The following is a 23,090-nucleotide window of genomic DNA, read 5'->3' as shown; positions in this document are numbered from 1 at the left end:
AGTCAATGTTTCATTTATATTCTTAATAAACCATATACCTTAAATAATAGTGATTGAAACCATGTGGATACGACTAAAATATCTTTTCAAAAACGTGTCAAAAAGTTTAAAAAATGAATTCTAAATTATACTGAATTTAAACACTTTTTTAAATTAAATAACTGACTTTAAACAGATATCTAATAAGCTCCTATATGTTAGGTATCGGGGATAGAGTAGGGAGGCCAGATCTCTGCCTGCACAGACCTTGAGACTTATATTCTAAAGATGGAAACAGCTGATAAACATATACATTCAATGGTAATATGTGTGATAAGATATGAAAATAATATGATAGAAAATAAGTTGAGGGCATGAAAACAGCAGTGGATAGAGTAGTTAGAGAAATCTTGTTGGTTGAAAGATTTCAGGATGGAGGAAGCTAGTGTGAGATACTTTAGGAATTTTAGGCTTGCTGATTTTAAAGTATGCCTATTAACAACTTTGTCCAAACGTCATTATGTCTAGAAGATGGAAAGGAAACAAACAGCAAAGAAAGATAGGTGACACTAGAGGACAAAAACCTGTTGGCTTTTATTTTGTTCATTCAACAACTGTATATTGAGCGCTTATTCTTGCCTGGAGAATCCCCTGGACAGAGGAGCCTGGCAGGGTCCATAGGCTCGCAAAGAGTCAGACATGACTGAAGCAACTTAGCATCAATAGCATCAGTGTTTTATACTATAAGACAGCAGCTAGAAACACAATTCTGGATAAAACAATGTTTTCAGTTGCCTCTGAGAGCAGCTTTTGAGCAGGATTGGAGAGTGTGGTTCAGTGATGAATATCATCTTTGGAGAAAAAGTCAGATCTTAAAAACAAACAAACACAAAAATAGTAAAAGTGAGAGAAGAGAGGTCTTAAAATTATATGACACTCAAAAACCTTCATTTTGGTTAGAAATTCCAGCTTTATCACCTGCTCCCCCCCTAAATCTCTGTGATTGATAGTGTTATATTTACAGCTTGAGGATAAAAAATGAAAAGTCTTCTCTTTAATTAGGTGTTTGCAAAAGTTATGAATGGTCAGTGAAACATGAGATAGGGTCAGAGCCTGATTTTGTTTTTGTTCATCATTCCTCCACCTGCTTTTTAAAGGCTACAGTTTGTTCCCCACTAATTGTCTCTGGCATGGAGTTGGCAAGCTTATCTGCCAGACTTTCTCTATTGTGGTCTAGGTCAGCTTCACCCCATGGGAGAAAAGCAGGATCTGGTTCATTGAATCAAAGACCTAAGAAAATCACTGAGAAAGTTCTCCTATAATCTTGGAGTTTATTTTGTAAACACATTCTCTTTAATCACAGCTTCCAAGCTATTCTGTCTTGCTTCAAAGTACTTCCACTGGCCCCAAGACACATTTTTGGTGCATAGACAAGGACTGGCCTTGTCAATGCAACCATCATTACCATTCACCACTCTCGTTAGTCTTTTTTAAAAGCCCAGAAACCTACAGCAAATTCTCTGAATAATAACTAGAAATATCTTTCAAGTTGAATTAATCTAATCAATAAATTGATTTCAAGATTTATCTTTAAAAAGCAGTTGGGGTCAGGACTCAGTACTTTAAAGAGTGATGGAGAATGAAGAGGCTATCTTCCTTCTTATAGAATCTTCAATTTTTCAACTTAAATGTAAAAGCCAAGGAGATCAGAGATTGAGTGATGACTCAGTGTGTGCCTGCTAAGTCGCTTCAGATGTGTCTGACTCTTTTTGACACTATGGACTGTAGCCCGCAGGGTCCTCTGTCTATGAAATTCTCCAGACAAGATTACTGGAGTGGGTTACCATGCCCTATGGGATCTTCCCAACCTAAGAATCAAACCTGTGTATCATGTTTCCTGTACTGACAGGTGCGTTCTTTTCCTCTAGTGCCATTTGGGAAGCCCAATAACTCAGTACTCATGGCCAAATGAGGTGTTTCCATCCTTGGAAGATGCAGCACCAGATGATTTTATATCTATTGGACTGATTCAGTAGAAATGTCTTTTAATTAAAATCACAAACAATGTGAAATAAAATGTCCATAGCGATAGCAGCAACCTATTCCAATATATACTATTTTGAGTGCCAAATATTTTCCCAAGCTCTTCACGTATGCTAATATATGTATGTGTATATATATATATAAAATCCTCATATACAGGATTGGAGAAGGAAAAGGCAACACAATCCAGTACTCTTGCCTGGAAAATCCCATGGATGGAGGAGCCTGGTAGGCTACAGTTCATGGGGTGGCGAAGAGTCAGACACAACTGAGCGACTTCACTCTCCCTTTTCACTTTCATGCATTGGAGAAAGAAATGGCAACCCACTCCAGTGTACTTGCCTGGAGAATCCCAGGGACAGAGGAGCCTGGTGGGCTGCCATCTATGGGGTCACACAGAGTCGGACACAACTGAAGCAGCTTAGCAGCAGCAGCAGCATATATAGGGTATATATTAATATCTAATAATGATATAATAACATTTATAATAATATATATTAATATATATAATCCTCATATAACCCTTATTATAGATACTCTTACCATGACTCCTCGTTTCCTTGAAGGAGAAACTAAGGCAAAACCAACTTAAGTAACACATGAAAGATTGACACTGGATGGATGAGTGGTGGAGTACAAATTTAATTCTGCTTTTTGGGCACTGGCAACCACACTCTTAGTATTAAGCATAGCTGTTTTTCATAAAGGAGTATTGAAAAATTATGGAACAATCACTACTTGTTTAAATATGTGTTCATTTATTATGCCATGCCGTTTGTCCTGTCAGTAATTGGCTAAATGTCTAATATTTCTTTAGAGGTTTCCACAGTATACACCCCTTGACTAAATGAAACAAAAACTATGGCAAAGACCTATTTAGGTGAAAGTTGCAATGACTGTCACAATTTTCTGCATGATGTAGTTAACAAGTAGAAATTACTAGTCAGTCAGTCAGTCAGTCATTTCAGTTGCTCAGTCGTGTCCGACTCTTTGCGACCACATGAATCACAGCACGCCAGGCCTCCCTGTCCATCACCAACTCCCGGAGTTCGCTCAGACTCACATCCATCGATTCCATGATGCCATCCAGCCTTCTCATCCTCTGTCGTCCCCTTCTCCTCCTGCCTCCAATCCCTCCCAGCATCAGAGTCCTTTCCAATGAGTCACCTCTTCGCATGAGGTGGCCAAAGTACTGGAGTTTCCGCTTCAGCATCATTCCCTCCAAAGAAATCCCAGGGCTGATCTCCTTCAGAATGGACTGGTTGGATCTCCTTGCAGTCCAAGGGACTCTCAAGAGTCTTCTCCAACACCACAGTTCAAAAGCATCAATTCTTTGGCGCTCAGCTTTCTTCACAGTCCAACTCTCACATCCATACATGACCACAGGAAAAACCATAGTCTTGACTAGACGGGCCTTTGTTGGCAAAGTAATGTCTCTGCTTTTCAATATGCTATCTAGGTTGGTCATAACTTTTCTTCCAAGGAGTGTCTTTTAATTTCATGGTTGCAGTCACAATCTGCAGTGATTTTGGAGCCCAAAGAATAATAAGCAGACAGCAAGGGCTTAGCTTTTCATAGTGGTTATCTCCTGAGCACTTAGCAATGTTCTTGTAAGGTAAATATACATTTCCTAATGAAAGATACAATGCCGACTTGAAACACCCTGATAATTAATGATCTTGGTAAAAGTAGTACATATATTTATGGACTCTAGCCTACCAGGCTCCTCTGTCCATGGGATTTTCCAGGCAATAGTCCTAGAGTGGATTGCCATTTCCTTCTCCAGGGGATCTTCCCGACCCAGGGATCAAACCCGGGTCTCCTGCATTGTAGACAGACGCTTTACCATCTGAGCCACCAGGGAAGTCCTATATATATATATACATGAAAAGTGAAAGTGAAATTGTTAGTTGCTCAGTTGTGTCCGACTTTTTGTGACCCCAAGGACTGTAGCCTGCCAGGCTCCTGTGTCCATAGGATTCTTCAGCAAAAATACTGGAGTGGATTGCCATTTTCTTCTCCAGGGGATCTTCCTGAACCAGGGATTGAACTCGGGTTTACTGCATTGCAGGCAGATTCTTTACTACCCAACCAAGGAAGCCCATATATGTGGTTGGAATTTGAGACTTTTTATGGACTAAATGTTTGTGCCCTTCTCCGATTCTATATGTTGAAGACCTAACCCCTAGCGTGCTGGTATTAGGAGGTGGGGCCTTTGGGAAGTGATTAAATTGAAATGAGGTCATGAGGATGGAGCCCCTGTCATGGCATTACTGACTTTATAAGAAGAGGAAGAGATACCAGCACTTCCTCTGTGCTATGTAAGGACACAGTGAGAAGGTGGCTGTCTCCAAGCCAGGAGGAGGCTTTGCTGGGAGCCTAACTGGACAGCACCTTGATCTTGGACATCTCGGCCTCTAAAACTATGAGAAATATATAACTGCTGTATAAACCATCCAGTCTATGGTATTTTGTTATGGCAGCCCTAGCAGACCAAGAATTCAGGGACTCTAAGGGAGTCATTCATCTGTAAGGACAGAAATGCATTGGCATCATCATGATGGGGCGAAACTAGAGAATAAAGCCAAGTGTATGAGCTAATTGTGGCTGTTCTAACAAGGGACCACAAGTAGGTGGTTTAGAACAAGAGAACTTTATTCTCATGGTTCTGGAGACTAGAAGTACACTGTCACAGTGCTGGCAGGCCCACATCCCTCTGGGGTCTCTAAGGGAGAATTCATTCCTTGCCTCTTCCAATTTCTGGTGGTTGTTGGCATTCCTTGACTTGTGACCGCATTGCTCAAATCTCTCGTTTGTGGTCACATTGCCTCCTCCCTTTCAGTCTGTGTCTTCTTTTATGTCTGACTTAAATTTCCCTTTGCCTTTTTTTCTTTTAAGGATATTGTAATTTGATTTAGGACCACCCAGATAAACCAAAATGATCTCTTTATCTCGAGATCTTTGATGCAGAGACCCTTTTTCTTTTTCCAAACAAGATCACATTCACTGGGGTTCCAGGAATTAGGATACAGATACATCTTTTTATGGGACCACAACTCAACTGACTACACCAAATAATGTCAAGAATAACCAGGGGAGATCTTCTTTGGGCTTGTTCTCTTTGTGAAGCTGTTGGCATTATAAACCCCCTTCGCCTTAATCACAAGCTCAAGAAAAATGTTAAAACTGAATAAGTATTTGTTTTATCTGAACATGTATGCACTGCAATGAGTATATCTGATTTGTTGGAGCTAGTAAATTCTTAAATTGCAAAACTATATGCTTAATTTTGCATACAGATAGGTCAATTTTCTCTGTTAGTCTTACAATAATTCCATTCTAGGCTTGGTGAATAAATAAATTAAAGTCATAGCCCTTGAATTAATTACCGCATCAAGTGAGAATGTGGTAACAGATCTAGTCAGGTGAATGTGTTCAGGATTTGACATTCTACAGCATTTTCTATTCCTGCCCGTCTAAGTAATTGTTGACTTAGATTGAGTTCTTGTCTTCATCAGTTTTGCATCATCAATGTCTATCCTAGACTTGGAAGTATTTTGTGGTGTGAGCTGTGGAGGCAAATTAGTTGTGTGAATGATTGGATGCTTGCCATGGTGATGATGTTTTTTTAACCCTTTTTTTAGTTATTATATTGGGGTAGCTGATTAATAATGTTGTGACAGTTTCAGGTGGACAGCAGTGGGACTCAGCCATGCATATACATGTATCTATTCTCCCACAATGATGCTTTTATCTGGAGTCAATAACTGGTTAATCCACCTATTCGGAACACAACTTAGAATAAAGATTTAATTTTAAAATAGTCTCCCAGCATTCAAGTTAGTTACTATATCTGAGTATGTATATTCTCATGTGCCTAATTCCCCATAAATAGACAAGCCTTAACTTCCATTAATTCCTACCTTCAGCATCTCTTTTATCCATTCATCCTTTGACAAATGCTTAGGCTGTAAAAAGAATAAAAAAGATTGGATTTAAATATTTTGCCTGTTGTGAATAAAGCTGCAATTAACATGAAAATACAGCCACCACTTTGCTATCCTACTTTAATTTCCTGTGGATATATATATCCAGAGTGGAGTTGCTGAATCATTAGTATTCTTGTCTGAAGAATTCCTTGGACAGAAGAGACTGGCAGGCTATGGTCATAGGGTTCAAAGAGTTGGACACAACTGAAGCGATTTAGCATGTATGCATGGTAATTTTATTCTTACTTTTTCATTTCCCAGAATAGTTGTACCCATTTTCATTCCTATCCACAGTGCTCAAAGATTACTTTTTTCCACATCCTTGCCAACACTTGTTAATTTTTTTTTTTTTTGATGATGGCCGTTCTAACAGGTGTGAGATAATCTCATGGATTTGATTTGCATTTCTTTGATGATTAGTAATGTAAGCACCTTTTCATGTAGCTGTTGGCTATCTTATGTCTTCTAGTTATTTTTGTTTGCATGTGATTCTAATAATTCTGACTTTACAGTTTTCTGAATAAATTTGAGAGCATATTATAAGCAGACCCATGGAGAGCAAAACAAGCTTGACAGAAAAATTATTAAAATGAAGATTTAGACTTTACATAATGTTCACTGATTTGGTTGTTTCATGAGGATCACATTTTTAAAATATTTTACTTGTCTGTACTTGTCTGTACTTGTCTGTATGCCTAACTATTTGATAAATTCCTCTCATGAAAGTTTGGCAGACAGACCCTGAAAAGTACTTGTGGACTGACCATTGAAATCACAGATGTATTTTTTTATCTAAAATAGTGTGAGGTAACTAGTATTATACATATCCATCAGTGACAGAAGCTAACATTTATTGAACATCATTTAATAGTTCATTCTTGTTGGAGTCATGTTTTAAGTGAACTGGATGTTGTTAGCACTTCTATTATACAGAGGGTAAGAGAGACTCAGGGAAGGTACACAATTTTTGTGAGGTCACACAGCTAGGGAATGATGGAGAAGGCATTCTACAGAGTTTCAGGAAAGACACATTTTTGCTGTTATTCACCTCTTTGTATACAACATTTGTTCCCCCATTGTTGCAGGTACTAAGATGTCTTTGCTCCTCATCTTAATGTCAATATATAATGTCTGCTCTGATCATCTACTGCCCCATTCATTTTGTCATTTCTTTGTCTTGCGCTTCTTCATTTATTTTTACTTTGGACAATTTGCACTTCTTCTTGTCAGGAACATACCTCTTCCCTTTCTCATCGTGGTAGCTGGTGAGCTTACACAGCAGTTACGTTGATTCCTGTGTATTGTGGGAAAAAGATGTTGCAGTGATAAAAATGACAGGGCTTGGAAACCTTGGGAAACCACAGTCAGAAGCAGAGATGGTTGTATTATCTCAGTTTTTGGACAGACGTATTTGGGAAGTTGAAGGGCATCAAATTTGAAGGTGGCAAGCCCAGATTCCAGATCTGACTCCCTCCAATGTAATCTCTGTTGTTGTGGACAAACCCTTTTAGCTCTCTAAGCCTCAGGTCTTTAGTAACAGATATCAACAATAATATCAACTCAAGTAACTATTTAGGTAGTGTAAGTGAAAAGCATTAAAATATTATAAAATTACAAAGGAGCATCGGTCATTTTTTCTACATCCCAAGCATGACTTTGAATTAATAAATCCTGTCTCTGATTAAAGTTTTATCTTGGAGCAGAGTCAGCTCTTGACTGAAGCTGATGAGTCATAGAGGAAAGCTGACATTAGCCTCAGAGAGTGAGCTGATCATATCCAGGTAAGGCAGATTTCCATCAGCTAAGGTATAAGTACCCAAATCCAATTAACATACCAAGGAGTGGTGCTGGCCTCTATATCGCACTGTGTTGTTATTACTTCAACCTTCAGTTGCTTAATTCCACATATTCACGGATGCTCTTGAAGGAAAGATGTTACCCAGACTGTTTTAATTCTTAGTTTCGAAAAGAAACATCAATTCTCTTTGCTCTTTCAAAACAGTTGATTGACTTGTATCCCTAAGAATCCTCCCTGAATGTATGCCATTTACAAATTGATGCTATTGGTTTAACTATTTATTGGATCACATCTACACCTATTTTTTGAAATAGATTTAAGGCAGCCAATATATACTTTGGAGCAAACAGAAGCAAAACAATTTCTAATAAGAACCACCTCTGAGCATTATGCTGTTATAACCCCAGCTTATTAATCTTTAGAACAGAAAACAAAACCCACCTTATTAATTGCCCTGCCAAGATGAAAAGGTGGAATGAAATACACTGTATGACATTGCTGTCAGCTTGACTAAATATTTTGATGAATGAACTTATTGTGTTTTCACCCGGAGGCTTTTTAAAGTTAAGGGCATATTGAAAAAAAAAATGAAGGAAAAAAGTACTCTTGTGAATGCAGTTACCTCCCCATGGGTGGTGGAAGCAGACTCTCACAAAGGTCACCCTTACTGAAAGATGTGGGTCAGCCCTAGCTTGGGTGCAGCCAGTCTGTGTCCTGAGGCTAAGTGATCTGCAATTCTGGGACCATCCTGCTGCTTATTCTTCTAGAGAAATTTGTTACATACAATCACATCAAAGGACCTCTTGCTTCTGAATACCTTTGAGAGCTTTCAAAAGATTAACATCCTCTGTCATAGGGACCCTTCTTTCTTCCCTCTCTCTACGTCCCCTTTCCTTTTCTTCTTTCCTAAAAGGAAAAATAAGAAAATGACATCTAGCATTCCTACTCTGTTTAGGGTAGCCAAGCTTTATAATCTCAACTTTCTAGAATGACAGAAAATAATCTATATGAAAAGAAACTGTTTTATTTATATGTCAGCAAAATACTTTTCCTTGGGGAGGTTGGACACAATAAACAAGAACAAAGCGAACTTGATTATTGCAAATATTTAGCATGGAGTTAGAATAACAGATTCTGGAAAACTTGAGCTGAAGACATATTTAATTTGAGTTTATGGGGTTTTATTAATGTGAACCAGAAACTGAAAATTTAGAGATTGAATGTTTTAAACAGATATTTCAGCTTCTCATGAAAATATTAAAAAAGGTAGCCCAAGGCCCACATTCTTGCATGAATACGAATTGCTCCATACCCCAGTTGTAATTATAGTCTGTGATACTCACAGTACATAAACATAAGACCTTAGTAACAGTCATTTATTGATTGATGATATATGCATCAGCATTTTTGATCCTTGTATAGTCTGTTCTGCGGACAACAAATACGTTTCCATATTGCTGGAGCTTTTTCCTAAGGGACTTTTATCTCTCATATTTAGCCATAAGAAAACGAAAGGCAGAAATTTCCTTTCCCAGTACTTGGCACAGGTGACTAACTTAGCATCATCATTAATTAAGCAAGGTGGTTGGATTGCTAGAAACCAAAGTTGATTTCATAATCAATGGACTTATTTGGTTTTCCTTGGTAATGCTTAGAGAATAACGTACGCATTAAACTATGATGTTGATTGGTGGTTTGTGTCTCACATCTGTTGGAGATGTTCACTTGAGAGTTCTGTGACTTCAACATTAATAAATCTTCATGTTGAAACCTTAAAAAACATGTAGAGCTTTGACCTGATATTGTCAAATGCAAAGGATTTTTACAGTTCAGTTCAATTGGCCACCAAAGCAAATTCTAAGGTACAAAACAGTTTCTAAATGACTAGGGTAGAGGATGGACTCCTGGCCATGCAGGACATGTTACATATTCTCTCTATAAATGCATTTCAGTTGCTTTTTTTTTTTTTCACATTCATCATTGCTCTTTGGTTCTCTTCAGACTCTCAGAGGTCATAACATGTCTTGTCCATAGTTTCTTCTAACTAAATTCCCTGAAATTTGTCCTCAATGATCCCAAGTTACCATGATACTTCTGGAACCCATAATAATGCCCTTTCTATCAATCCTAAATTTTCTAATGATCACTGCATTCTTTTGTTTTTGTATAATTGTTATTTATGCTTTACTCCAATCTTAGGTGTATTGGGTAATGAGTTTTGTTGTTTGTTGTTTTAGTTGCTGAGTCATCTCTGATTCTTTGTGACCCCATGGACTGTAGGCCACCAGGCTTCTCTGTCCTTGGGATTTCCCAAGCAAGAATACCTGAGTGGGTTGCCATTTCCTTCTCCAGAGAATCTTCCCAATCCAGGGGTTGAACCTACCTCTCCTGCTTTGACAGGCAAGTTCTTTACTACTGAGCTACCAGGGAAGCCCAGTGAGTTTTGTAACTACCACTTAAACCAATATAACAAGAATTTCCTTCAGCACGGAAATTTCCCTTTTCCTGCTGCCCACCCACCAAAATGCACATGCAATCACTTGTGTTTAAGCTTTAAAAAGCTGGATTGAGAGGCTTCTTTGGTGGTCCAGTGGTTAATAATCTGCCCTGTAATTCAGGGGACACTGGTTCGATCCCTGACCCAAGATGATCCCACATGCCATGGGGCAACAGGCCCATGTGCCACAATTGCCAAGCCTATGTGCTGCAACTGCTGAAGCCTGCATGCACTAGAACCCAGTCTGCAACAAGAGAAGCTGCTGCAATGAGGAACTCATGCACTGACACTAAAGAGTACCCTCCCCCACTTGCTGTAACTAGAGAACGCTCACCTGTGTCAACAAAGACCCACCACAGTTAAAAATAAATAAATTTAAAAAGCAGTTTGGTTAACATACATTAAATCACATATACTTAGCATGCAAAATTTGATTATTTTTAACATTTGTATGTTAACAAAAAATATGTATAAAAATTGTATGGTCACCACAATCAAGAGTAGATAGTAGAAGAGAATCATTAGCTCAGAGCATGTGTGGTTTTGTAACACTCATTGGCCAAAAAAGTATAATACAAATATTAAAATATAACAATATGAATAAAAATATTTAATATATATGGACCTGAGAACTTTCAATGACTGAAAACGTTGATAGTACACATACATATAAGCATGAACATATGTATGAACACATGTAGATACATAAACACACACATATACACATACATACATGTATGTATAAAAGTATAGTATGATGGGATACATACATATTTTACAAAAGAGTTTTCAAAGACACAACAAAGCAAAGTAGCTTACAACAGCATTAATAGGGTATAGATCAGTTCAGCTCCATTCAGTCCCTGAGTCCTGTCCAACACATTGTAACCCCATGGACTGCAGCACACGGGCCTCCCTGTCCATCACCAACTCCTGGAGTTAACCGAAAGCCATGTCCATTGAGTAGGTGATGCCATCCAGCCATCTCATCCTCTGTCGTCCCCTTCTCCTCCTGCCCCCAATCCCTCCCATAATCAGGGTCTTTTCAAATAAGTCAGCTCTTTGCATCAGGTGGCCAAAGTATTGGAGTTTCAGCTTCAATATTGGTCCTTTCAATGAACACTCAGAACTGGTCTCCTTTAGGATAGACTGGTTGGACTTCCTTGCAGTCCAAGGGACTCTCAAGAGTCTTCTCCAACACCACAGTTCAAAAACTGTGTTCATCAACTCTTCAGCACTCAGCTTTCTTTACAGGCCAACTCTCACATCCGTACATGACTACTGGAAAAACCATAGCCTTGACGAGACCGACCTTTGATGATAAAGTAATGTCTCTGCTTTTCAATATGCTATCTAGGTTGGTCATAACTTTCCTTCCAAGGAGTAAGCGTCTTTTAATTTCATGGCTTCAGTCACCATCTGCAGTGATTTTGGAGACTCTCAAAATAAAGTCTGCCACTGTTTCCACTTTTCCCCCATCTATTTGCCATGAAGTGATGGGGCCTGATGCCATGATCTTAGTTTTCTGAATGTTGAGTTTTAAGCCAACTTTTTCACTCTCCTCTTTCATGTTCCTCAAGAGGCTCTTTAGTTCTTCTTCACTTTCTGCCATAAGAGAGGTGTCATCTGCATTTCTGAGGTTATTGATATTTCTCCCAGCAATCTTGATTCCAGCTTGTGTTTCATCCAGCCCAGTGTTTCTCATTGGGAACTCTGCATATAAGTTAAACAAGCAGGGTGACAATATACAGCCTTGAGGTACTCCATTCCCAACTTGGACCCAGTCTGTTGTTCCATGTCCAGTTCTAACTGTTGCTTCCTGACCTGCATATAGGTTTGTCAAGAGGCATGTCACGTGGTCTGGTATTCCATCTCTTTCAGAATTTTCCACAGTTTATTGTGATCCACACAGTCAAAGGCTTTGGCATAGTCAATAAAGCAGAAATAGAAAGGATTTCTGGAACTGTCTTGCGTTTTCAATGATCCAGAGGATGTTAGCAATTTGATCTCTGGTTCCTCTGCCTTTTATAAAGCCAGCTTGAACATCTGGAAGTTCAGGGTTCACGTATTGTTGAAGCCTGGCTTGGAGAATTTTGAGCATTACTTTACTAGCGTGTGAGATGAATGCAATTGTGCAGTAGTCTGAGCATTCTTTGCCATTGCCTTTCTTTGGAATTGGAATGAAAACTGACCTTTTCCAGTCCTGTGGCCACTGCTGAGTTTTCCAAATTTGCTGGCATATTGAGTGCAGCACTTTCATAGCATCATCTTTCAGGATTTGAAATAGCCCCACTGAAATTCCATCACCTCCACTAGCTTTGTTCGTACTGATGCTTCCTAAGGCCCACTTGACTTCACATTCTAGGATGTCTGGCTCTAGGTGAATGATCACACCATCGTGATTATCTTGGTGATGAAGATCTTTTTTGCACAGTTCTTCTGTGTATTCTTGCCACCTCTTCTTAATATCTTCTGCTTCTGTTAGGTCCATACCGTTTCTGTCCCTTATTGAGCCCATCTTCACATGAAATGTTCCCTTGGAATCTCTAATCATCTTGAAGAAATCTCTAGTCTTTCCCATTCTAATATTTTCCTCTATTTCTTTGCATTGATCACTGAGGAAGGCTTTCTTATCTCTCTTTGCTATTCTTTGGAACTCTGCATTCAAATGGGTGTATCTTTCCTTCTCTCCTTTGCTTTTTGCTTCTCTCATTTGCTTTTTGCTTCTCTTCTTTTCACAGCTAATTGTAAGGCCTCCTCAGACAGCCATTTTGCTTTTTTGCATTTCTTTTTCTTGGGGATGGTCTTAATCCCTGTCTTCTGTATGGTGTCACGAACCTCATTCCATAGTTCATCAGGCACTCTATCTATCAGATTTAGTCCCTTAAATCTATTTCTCACTTCCACTGTATAATCATATGGGATTTGATTTAGGTCATACCTGAATGGTCTAGTAGTGGTTTTCCCTACTTTCTTCAATTTAAGTCTGAATTTTGCAATAAGGAGTTCATGATCTGAGCCACAGTCAGATCTTGGTCTTGTTTTTTCTGACTGTATAGAGCTTCTCCATCTTTGGCTGCAAAGAATACAATCAATCTGATTTTGGTGTTGACCACCTGGTGATGTCCATGTGTAGAGTCTTCTCTTGTGTTGTTGGACGAGAGTGTTTGGTATGACCAGTGCATTCTCTTGGCAAAACTCTATTAGCCAATATTCAATTCAGTTCAGTTCCTCAGTCATGTCCGACTTTTTGCAACCCCATGAACTTCAACACGCCAGGCCTCCCTGTCCTTCTCCCAGAGCCTACCCAAACTCATGACTATTGAGTTGGTGATGCCTTCCAACCATCTCATCCTCTGTCATCCCCTTCACCCTCCTGCCCTCAATCTTTCCCAGCATCAGGGTCTTTTCAAATTAGTCAGTTCTTCACGTCAGGTGGCCAAAGTATTGGAGTTTCAGCTATGCCAATATTACGTCTCCTAAAAAAAAAATTAAAGAATTATAAGTACTCTGCTCAAGTTAACTTGAAAGTGTATGGATAATGAATAAGGAGACACTTCTAAGATAAAAGTCAGTGAGATGTTAGGGATACCATGGGTTCAAAAAAGGACCAAATAAAATAAAAAGAACAGCTTGCTGGGAAAAGAAATAGTGAAGGACCTGGTTTGATTTTTCAAATTAATGTTTATGATTCAACCAATATGACCTAAAAAGGGCAGTGACTTGTCAATTCTAATTTGTGAAGCCAATTTTGCTCAACTCTTAGAAAGGAAACTACATTTCATTATACTAGAAGTGAATCTCAGTTGCTTTAACTATTTTAATGTTGATCCATCAAAATGATTGGAACATCTCTTTTCATTGTTGAAACTTCCCAGAAAAGACTTTGTTTGCATTTAAAAATAGTAAGGAAAATGTTATTTCAATCTTTCAAAATACTTTGTTTTAGCTTCCAAAACTATTCCAGTACCTTCTTATCTTTTTGCTAATAATATAAAATAACTTTTTTGTTTTTGCCATCAGTTGTAAAACTTACTTTAAGTGTGTCCAGTGTGAAGATTTCACAATGATTCATTTTAAGTAACTTTCTTAGTTAGCATATAATAGGCTAGCACTTTTTTAATAGGTTAAAATGTCTCATTTTAATATCCATCTTGTTAGTAATTATAGATATGAGCTTTTTAGCAATTAAATGTTTAAGAAAAAAATGATTGCCTCTTTAAAATTCAAATCCTTTTCATATGTATCTGTGTGCTAAGTCACTTCAGTTCAGTTCAGTCACTCAGTAGTGTCCGACTCTTTGCGACCCCATGAATCGCCACACGCCAGGCCTCCCTGTCCATCACCAACTCCCGGAGTTCACTCAGACTCACATCCATCAAGTCTGTGATGCCATCCAGCCATCTCATCCTCGGTCGTCCCCTTCTCCTCCTGCCCCCAATCCCTCCCAGCATCAGAGTCTTTTCCAATGAGTCAACTCTTCACATGGGGTGGCCAAAGTACTGGAGTTTCAGCTTTAGCATCATTCCTTCCAAAGAAATCCCAGGGCTGATCTCCTTCAGAATGGACTGGTTGGATCTCCTTGCAGTCCAAGGGACTCTCAAGAGTCTTCTCCAACACCATAGTTCAAAAGCAGCAATTCTTTGGCGCTCAGCCTTCTTCACATCCATACATGACCTCTTCAAACCAACGCCTTGACTAGACGGACATTAGTCGGCAAAGTAATGTCTCTACTTTTGAATAGTGACTTCAGTCATGTCCAGTTATTTGTGAGGTATCTAACGTCCATTAATTAAAAGGACCCTGCTGCTCTTATATAAAATGAAGAACTACACCTAAATGTTTTGCTTTATAAATAACATTTTAACTATTTATCTTAAAATCTCTAAGCTTTAAATAAAATGAGTCTTTATATGCATTATAGACAAGTCTTGAGTTTCTGAATGTAAAATTTTATAGTTTGAATATTGAATTTTTTATTTACCTGATCTACTATATGTTTGGGGCTTTCCCAGTAGCTCAGTCAGTAAAGAATCTACCAACAGTGAAGGAGACTGCCTGCAATGAAGCAGACCCAGTTTCAATTCCTGGGTTGGGAAGATCCCCGGAGAAGGAAATGGCAATCCACTCCAGTATTCTTGCCTGGGAAATCCCATGAACAGAGGAGCCGGGTGGGTTACAGTCCATGGTGTCGCAAAGAGTCAGACACGACTGAACAACTGAGCACACAGCATTAAATGTTTACCCCTCTCTTTATCAAAGTACCTCCCAAACCCACTTTATTTCCGCCTTCTTTTGTTGTCCTTGAATCTGTCATGTGTGTGTGTGTGTGTTCAGTTGTGTCCAACTCTTTACAATCCCATGGACTGTAGACCGTTAGGCTTCTCTGTCCATGGAAATTTCCAAGCAAGAATACTAGAGTGTGTTGCCATTTTCTTCTCTAGGGGATCTTCCTGATCCAGAGATTGAACCCACAGCTCTTGCATCTCCTGCGTTGGCAGGTAGATTCTTTAACATGTGCTAGCGGGAAGCCCTTAAACCAGTACATTTACTAAAATAGGGCTTAGTAGATGTTATGGGCTTCCCTGGTAGCTCATCTGATAAAGAAACTGCCTACAATGCAGGAGATCCCAGTTCAATTCCTGGGTCAGGAAGATCCCCTGGAGAAGGGATAGGCTACACATTCCTGTATTCTTGGGCTTCCTTGGTGGCTCACACAGTAAAGAATCTACCTGCAATGCAGGAGACCTAGCTTCGATCCCTGGGTTGGGAAGACCTCCTGAAGTAGAGCATGGCAACCCACTCCAGTAATCTTGCCTGGAGAATCCCCATGAGAGAGGAGCCTGGTGAGCTACAGTCCATGGGTTGGCAAAGACTTGGAAATGACTGAGTGACTAAGTACATATATATATGTTTTAACATGAAGTTAAAGTAAAAAATAACATGTACTTATGTCTTTCTCCTAAAATATTCATAACAGAAAGAACTGTAAAGAGAATCATAAATACTATCTCTTCTCACATGACTTAGTGTTAAAGAATCCACCTGCCAAAGCAGGAAATGCAGGTTTGATCCCTGGGTCAGGAAGATTCCCTGGAGAAGGAATTGGCAACTCCAGTATTATTTTCCGGGAAATCCCATGGACAGAGGAGCCTCATGGGTTACAGTCCAAGGTGTTACAAAAGAGTCAGACACAACTTAGCAACTAAACAACAACAACAAAACACTCATTAACATCAGACTGAAGGGATGGCATACTTGAAGACTTATCTACTTAAGCAGCAGATCATCGGAGCTTTGTTTTTCTTACAAGGGGACAATTGTTAGTACTATTTCAGTATACGGCAAAGTAGATATAATCATTTCCTTTAAAGCTCTATTCTTGATTTTTCAAAAATAAACTTTCAAATTTAGAGCAGTTTTATATTTACAGAAAGTTGAGAAGATAACGTAGAGAGTTACTATATTCCTGACATTAGTTCCCCCTTTCCCTGACATCTTGGGACTTCCCTGCAGCTCAGGTGGTAAAGAATCTGCCTGCAAGGCAGGAGTCCCAGTTCCATCCCTGGGTCAGGAAAATCCTCTGGAGAAGGGAATGGCAACCTACTTCAGTATTCTTGCCTGGAGAATTCCATGGACAGAGGAGCCTGGCAGGATACAGGCCATCGGTTCAGAGTTGGACATGACTGAGCGACTAACACTCCACTTCTGACATCTTACATATTATGGTACGTTCATTGCAACTAATGAACCTAAATTGTTATTATCTCAAGTCTATAGTTTATCCAAATTTCTTTGTTTTTTATCTAATATCTTTTTCTGTTTCTAGGATTCCATCCAAGATACTATTTTGCATATAGTAATTCTTTAGGCCTTTCTTGGCTGAGATTATTTCTAAGATTTTTCTTGTTTTGATAATCAAAATCAAAATCACATATATTTTCTCATATGTGTTCTTCCAGAAGCTTTATATTTTTTGCATCTTACATTTAGCCTCATGATCCATTTTGAATTAATTTCCTGTATTGTGTATGTCTAGGTTTTTTTTGTTGTTGTTGTTATTGTTGTTTGGTTTGCTTGTTTGGTTTGCATATGGATGTCCAGAATTTCAGCTCAATTTGTAGAAAAGATTATTGTTTCTCAATCAAATCAAATCAAATGGGCTTCCCTAGTGGCTCAAATGGAAAATTCCATGGACGGAAGAGCCTGGTAGGCTGTAGTCCATGGGGTAGCAAAGAGTTGGACAGGACTGAGAAACTTCACTTTTCCCAATCAAATTGTCTTTGCTTCTTTGTCAAAATCAGTTGACTATATAACTATGAGCCTATTTCTGGGTTGTGTTTTCTGCTTCATTGAACTGTATTTCTATTTTACCACCAGTACCATTGAGGTAACTTAATAGAAATGAGGGAAGAAGGGAGAGAGAGATTACAAACAAGTATTTTATACAAACATAGAGGCTGTCTAGTCCCATAATCTATAGGGTGAGTAGATAAGCTGGAAGCCCAAGAAAGCCAATGGTCTAGTTCCAATTTAAGTCTGAAGACTTGAGAATTAGAACATCAAGCAGTGTAGTTCCCATCTAGAAGCCAGCTCAAGACTCAGAAAGAGCCAATATTTCAGTTTAAATCTGAAGGCAAGAAAACGCCAGTGACCCAACAACCTATCAGGCATGAAGAATTCTTCCCTACTTGGGATAGGGTCAACTTTTGTCTTCTATTTGGGCCTTCAACTATTTGAATGAAGCTCACTCACATAGTTGGCCTTCCCTGGTGGCTCAGACAGGAAAGAATCCACCTGCAATGGGGAAAACTTGGGTTAGATCCCTGGGTTGGGAAGATTCCCTGGAGGAGAGCACTGCAATTCACTCCAGTATTCTGGAGAATTCCCATGGTCAGAGGAGCCTGGCAGGCTACAGTTCATGGGGTGGCAAAGAGTCAGACATAACTGAGTGACTAAGCGTGCACACACACACACACACACATTATAAAGGGTAATTTGGTGAACTGAGTCTACCAATTTAAATGTTCAGTTCAGTTCAGTCACTCAGTCGTGTTTGATTCTTTGTGACTCCATGGACTGTAGCACGCCAGGCTTCCCTGTCCATCACCAGCTTCCGGAGCTTACTCAAACTCATGTCCATCGAATCAGTGATGCCATCCAACTATCTCATCCTCTGATGTCCCCTTCTCCTCATGCCTTCAATCTTTCCCAGCATTAGGGTCTTTGCTAGTGAGTCAGTTCTTCTCATCAGGTGGCTAAGGTATTGGAGTTTCAGCTTCAGCATCAGTCCTTCCAATGACTATTCAGGACTGATTTAAATGTTAGCCTCATCTGAAAACCCCCCTCACAGAATGTTTGATCAAATATCTGGGCATCTTGTGGCCCAGTCAAGTTGACACATAAAATTAAACACTGCACTTTTCTTTCTTTCTTTTGTCGTATTGCACTCTCCCAGAATCCCAGTACAATGTTGAATCATTGTGGTGAGAAATGACAACCTTGCCCTGTTTCCCTATCTTAGGGAGAAAGTGGCCAATTGCTAACCACTAAGTATGTTGTCAGCTGTAGGGTTTTTGTGGGTGCTCTTTATCATTTGAGATAGTTCTTTGATATTCCTCATTTGCTGAGAGGATTTTTATTGTTGTATTTGGTCATGAATTGGTGTTTGCTTTTGTCAAAATACTTTTCTGCACTTGATGGTATAATCACATGATTCTTGTTTGATGTGATAGATTACACTGATAAATTTTTTGAATGTTGAGCCAGTCTTATTCATCTACCATAAATCCCATTGACTTTTGGTGTATAACTCTCTTAGCTATATTTCCTGATAGTTTGTTAAGGATATACTTTGCATATACTTTCATAAGAGTTATTGGTCTTTGGTTTTTAATTTTTATTTATTGTAATGTTTCTGGCTTCCATATTACAAATTCTGTAAGTTTTTAACCTCATGTATTTTGATCCTCTTTTGTTAGGCATATACACATTTAGGATTATGTGTCTTATTGGAGAAATGGACCTTTCATTATTATGAAATGTTTCTCTTTATTCTTGATAATCTTTATCATTCAGAACTTTATCAAGTGACATAGCTATTTCAGATTTCATTAGTTTTATTAGGATAGATCTTTGTTCTTTCATTTTTAACCTATCTGAATCTTTATAATTATATTGGATTTCTTATAAATAACATAAGTCTGTTTCGTTGATTATTTTCAGAATGTTTTTTCTATTTTAAAACAATTTAACATTATTTAAACTATGGCACCCCACTCCAGTACTCTTGCCTGGAAAATCCCATGGATGGAGGAACCTGGTGGGCTGCAGTCCATGGGGTCACTAAGAGTCGGACACGACTGAGCGGCTTCACTTTCACTTTTCACTTTCATACATTGGAGAAGGAAATGGCAGCCCACTCCAGTGTTCTTGCCTGGAGAATCCCAAGGACGGAGGAGCCTGGTGGGCTGCCATCTATGGGGTCGCACAGAGTCGAACACGACTGAAGTGACTTAGCAGCAGCAGCAGCAGCAAACTAGTAGTATTCTTAACCTACAAAATAATACTTAAATGGAAAGTAGTAGTAGCCAAAAATAAAGTAAGAATTACTTAGGCTATAAGAATACATTTAGAAGGGCTGCAATACTTCTTTGATCTTTTAAAATTCAAATTTACTCTGCTGTTCATTTTAATTCCTCTCATGGCATTTGATTTTTTATAATTAGTTTTTAATATGCTTCCAAAGATATCTGGGGTAAAATCAGGATTATAATTGCTTCTAGATGACATCAAACTAAAAGAATTTATTGAAATAATTTCCTTTATGGTTATATTAGAAATGTAGCTAGAACTATAGTGAATAATTTTATTAATTATCTTCTATTGTAGATTGATGATGAGATGTCTTTATAGTTGATCAGATGTTAGTAAAACTTAATGGGTGCTTACAACAGGTTTGTAATCAGATAGGCAAAGTTTCAAATTCTTATTATGTCAGGTGCCTGTTAGATGACTATGAACACATTATTTAAAATGTCTAAATTGCAAATATCAACTAATATAGGACTCAAAAAAATAAGGTATAGACTCAGAGGGATGTAGGTTCTTGACCATGCTCTACCATTTATTAGCTATATAAATTAAATCCACTTACTTAATTTTCCTGAGTTTATTTTCTCATCTGTTAAGTGATATATAACAACTGAATGACAGTGATTTTTAATTAAATGCATTTTATATTATACTACCAATTAAATATAAATTAGAAGGTGCCTAAGAATGCTTAATACAAGATAGCTCCTAAATAAAAATTAAACTTGTTTTTAATTCTTGAATTAGAAATAATTAAGATTACATGATTTTTGAGTTTTTCTCAGCCCTTTATGGTTTTTTGTTTCTTTCTCTACATAGGACTTTTCTCACTAACATCTCTCTGAAAATCTCATTTTCCCTTGCCAGGAGACTAAAAAACAGAAAAATAAATATTTTACATTTAGCGGAAAAAGAAGACTCTGAATGAAGGATAAAACACTCCAATTAAGGGCCAAATATATGAACTATCACATATGAATTTTGTGACTTCTGCTACAAATGATCTGGTATTCAGAGATAAACTTTTTTCTTTTTGGCCATGTACTATACAATGGTATTTGTTAATAGCTCTGAGTTTCTTGTAGATGAGCTATTATTGTGAATGATGACATGGAAATAAGCATCTGCAGTGGTAGAAATGTGATTTCTAAGTCTGCTCTGCTAATTTTTGTCTCTGTGTCTATGTCAAATTTCCTATTTTTGTTTTAATTTATTCTATTAAAATTAGAAACTTTATTGCTAATTTATTACACTGTCCCTCTTGGATTTATATTACACTTTCCATCTTGGATTTCAGGAATCTATGTTTTAAAGGGTTATATGTTCTTCTACTTCTGCTCACGAAAGAAGACCTGCTGAGGGACATGTTCTTCTACAATAAGCAAATGCACAACTAAACAAAATCCATAAAATGACAGTCTTCAGATATTATTTAAAGAAGCAGTGTAAGACTGTGATAACTAAGAAGGGAAGTTAATAAGAATTAGCCTTTAAGATACTTTTGAACTGTGGTGTTGGAGAAGCCTCTTGAGAGGCTCTGCAAGGAGATCCAACCAGTCCATTCTGAAGATCAGCCCTGGGATTTCTTTGGAAGGAATGATGCTAAAGCTGAAACTCCAGTACTTTGGCCACCTCATGTGAAGAGTTGACTCATTGGAAAAGACTCTGATGCTGGGAGGGATTGGGGGCAGGAGGAGAAGGGGACGACAGAGGATGAGATGGCTGGATGGCATCACGGACTCGATGGATGTGAGTCTGAGTGAACTCTGGGAGTTGGTGATGGACAGAGAGGCCTGGTGTGCGGCGATTCATGGGGTCACAAAGAGTCGGACACGACTGAGCGACTGAACTGAACTGAACTGAATCTCAACTAACAACCTGATGACAGTTTCTGTGTCACAGTGTTGGGAGGGCTAACTAAACAGGGTCTACTGATCCTAGTGTGTTGAGAAGTCAGAAAGCATAATTTATAAGGAAAAAGGTAGCTAGCTTGTGTGATGCTGAGTGTGTAAAAGGAAAGAACTGCCCACAGAAGGATAGCAAGCTCTGGCTCTTTGCCTGAGAAATGATCTGCCTATGTGTGAAAAGAACACTTCCGAAGTCAGGGAAAGTACCAACCAAGAGAAGCAGTTCCCAAACTGTCCCAGAGCTCACACAGACCTGGGAATATTTGGTGTTCCTTTGAGAAAAAGTGGAGATTACTCATAATATACAGAACATTTGATAGAATACTCAAAAATACCTTGCCCTAGTAGTTGAGCTAATTTAGACTACTCTGGGATTGTAACAAAAGCTTGCTTCAAAAGGATCTGACTGATCCACTGTTATTTAATGAACCAGAACAAAATCCAACATTCTTTAAAGAAAGTTAAAAAAAAAAAAAAGAACCAGCAATCAACACTGTAATTAAAAGGTATGCAAGAAACAAAAAATTAAAATTTATAGCTAGGGAAAATTTGAAAAAAGGAAACATACTAAAATGAAGGCTAAAGAACTCATCATCAGCATATCTATACCATAGGAACATTAAAAAGATTCCTTATGTATTTTAGATCTACAAAGGGGATACAGTGTAATAATGGCAAATGTGTAAATAAATATATTTTGCTTTTCATTTTTTTCAGTTTCATCTCTTGGATGTTGTTTAAAGCTGATGTAATAACAATATGTTATGAACTTTATAATATATCAAAGGAGAATAAGCAAATAGAAGTATACTGTTATAAGGTGTTATACATTAAGTGGCATTATGTTATCTAAGAATAGACTAATAGATTAAAGAGGTACGCTGTAACACTTGAGAAACTACAGAATAATAAAACAAAGAAGTATAGCTGATAAAGTTAAAGTAGAGATAAAATCATGAATATCTATTTATATAAAAGACATAGAAGAAAAAATGGCAATGAATAAATTGAACAAATAAAAAGCAGAAAAATCATGTTGGTAAATATAATAAATGTAAATAGTCTGAACACTCCAATGAAAAGGCAGAGAGCATTCACATTGGGTAAAGTGGCAAGATCCAATTTGATGTTAAGTAAAAGAAGCCAGACACAAAATATTATACAATCTATGATTTAGTTTATATAAACATATAAATGGCAAAATTTTAGTGACAGAAAAAAAACAGCTGTGTTGGCTGGAAGATGGAAGTGAGGAGATAAAATGGATTTCTGTTGAATTTGAC

The sequence above is a fragment of the Capra hircus genome, chromosome 2 (genome assembly GCF_001704415.2).
Source record: "Capra hircus breed San Clemente chromosome 2, ASM170441v1, whole genome shotgun sequence".
Lineage (NCBI taxonomy): Eukaryota > Metazoa > Chordata > Mammalia > Artiodactyla > Bovidae > Capra > Capra hircus.
The sequence above is the reverse complement of the archived record's forward strand: the minus strand, read 5'-3'. Positions refer to the sequence as shown.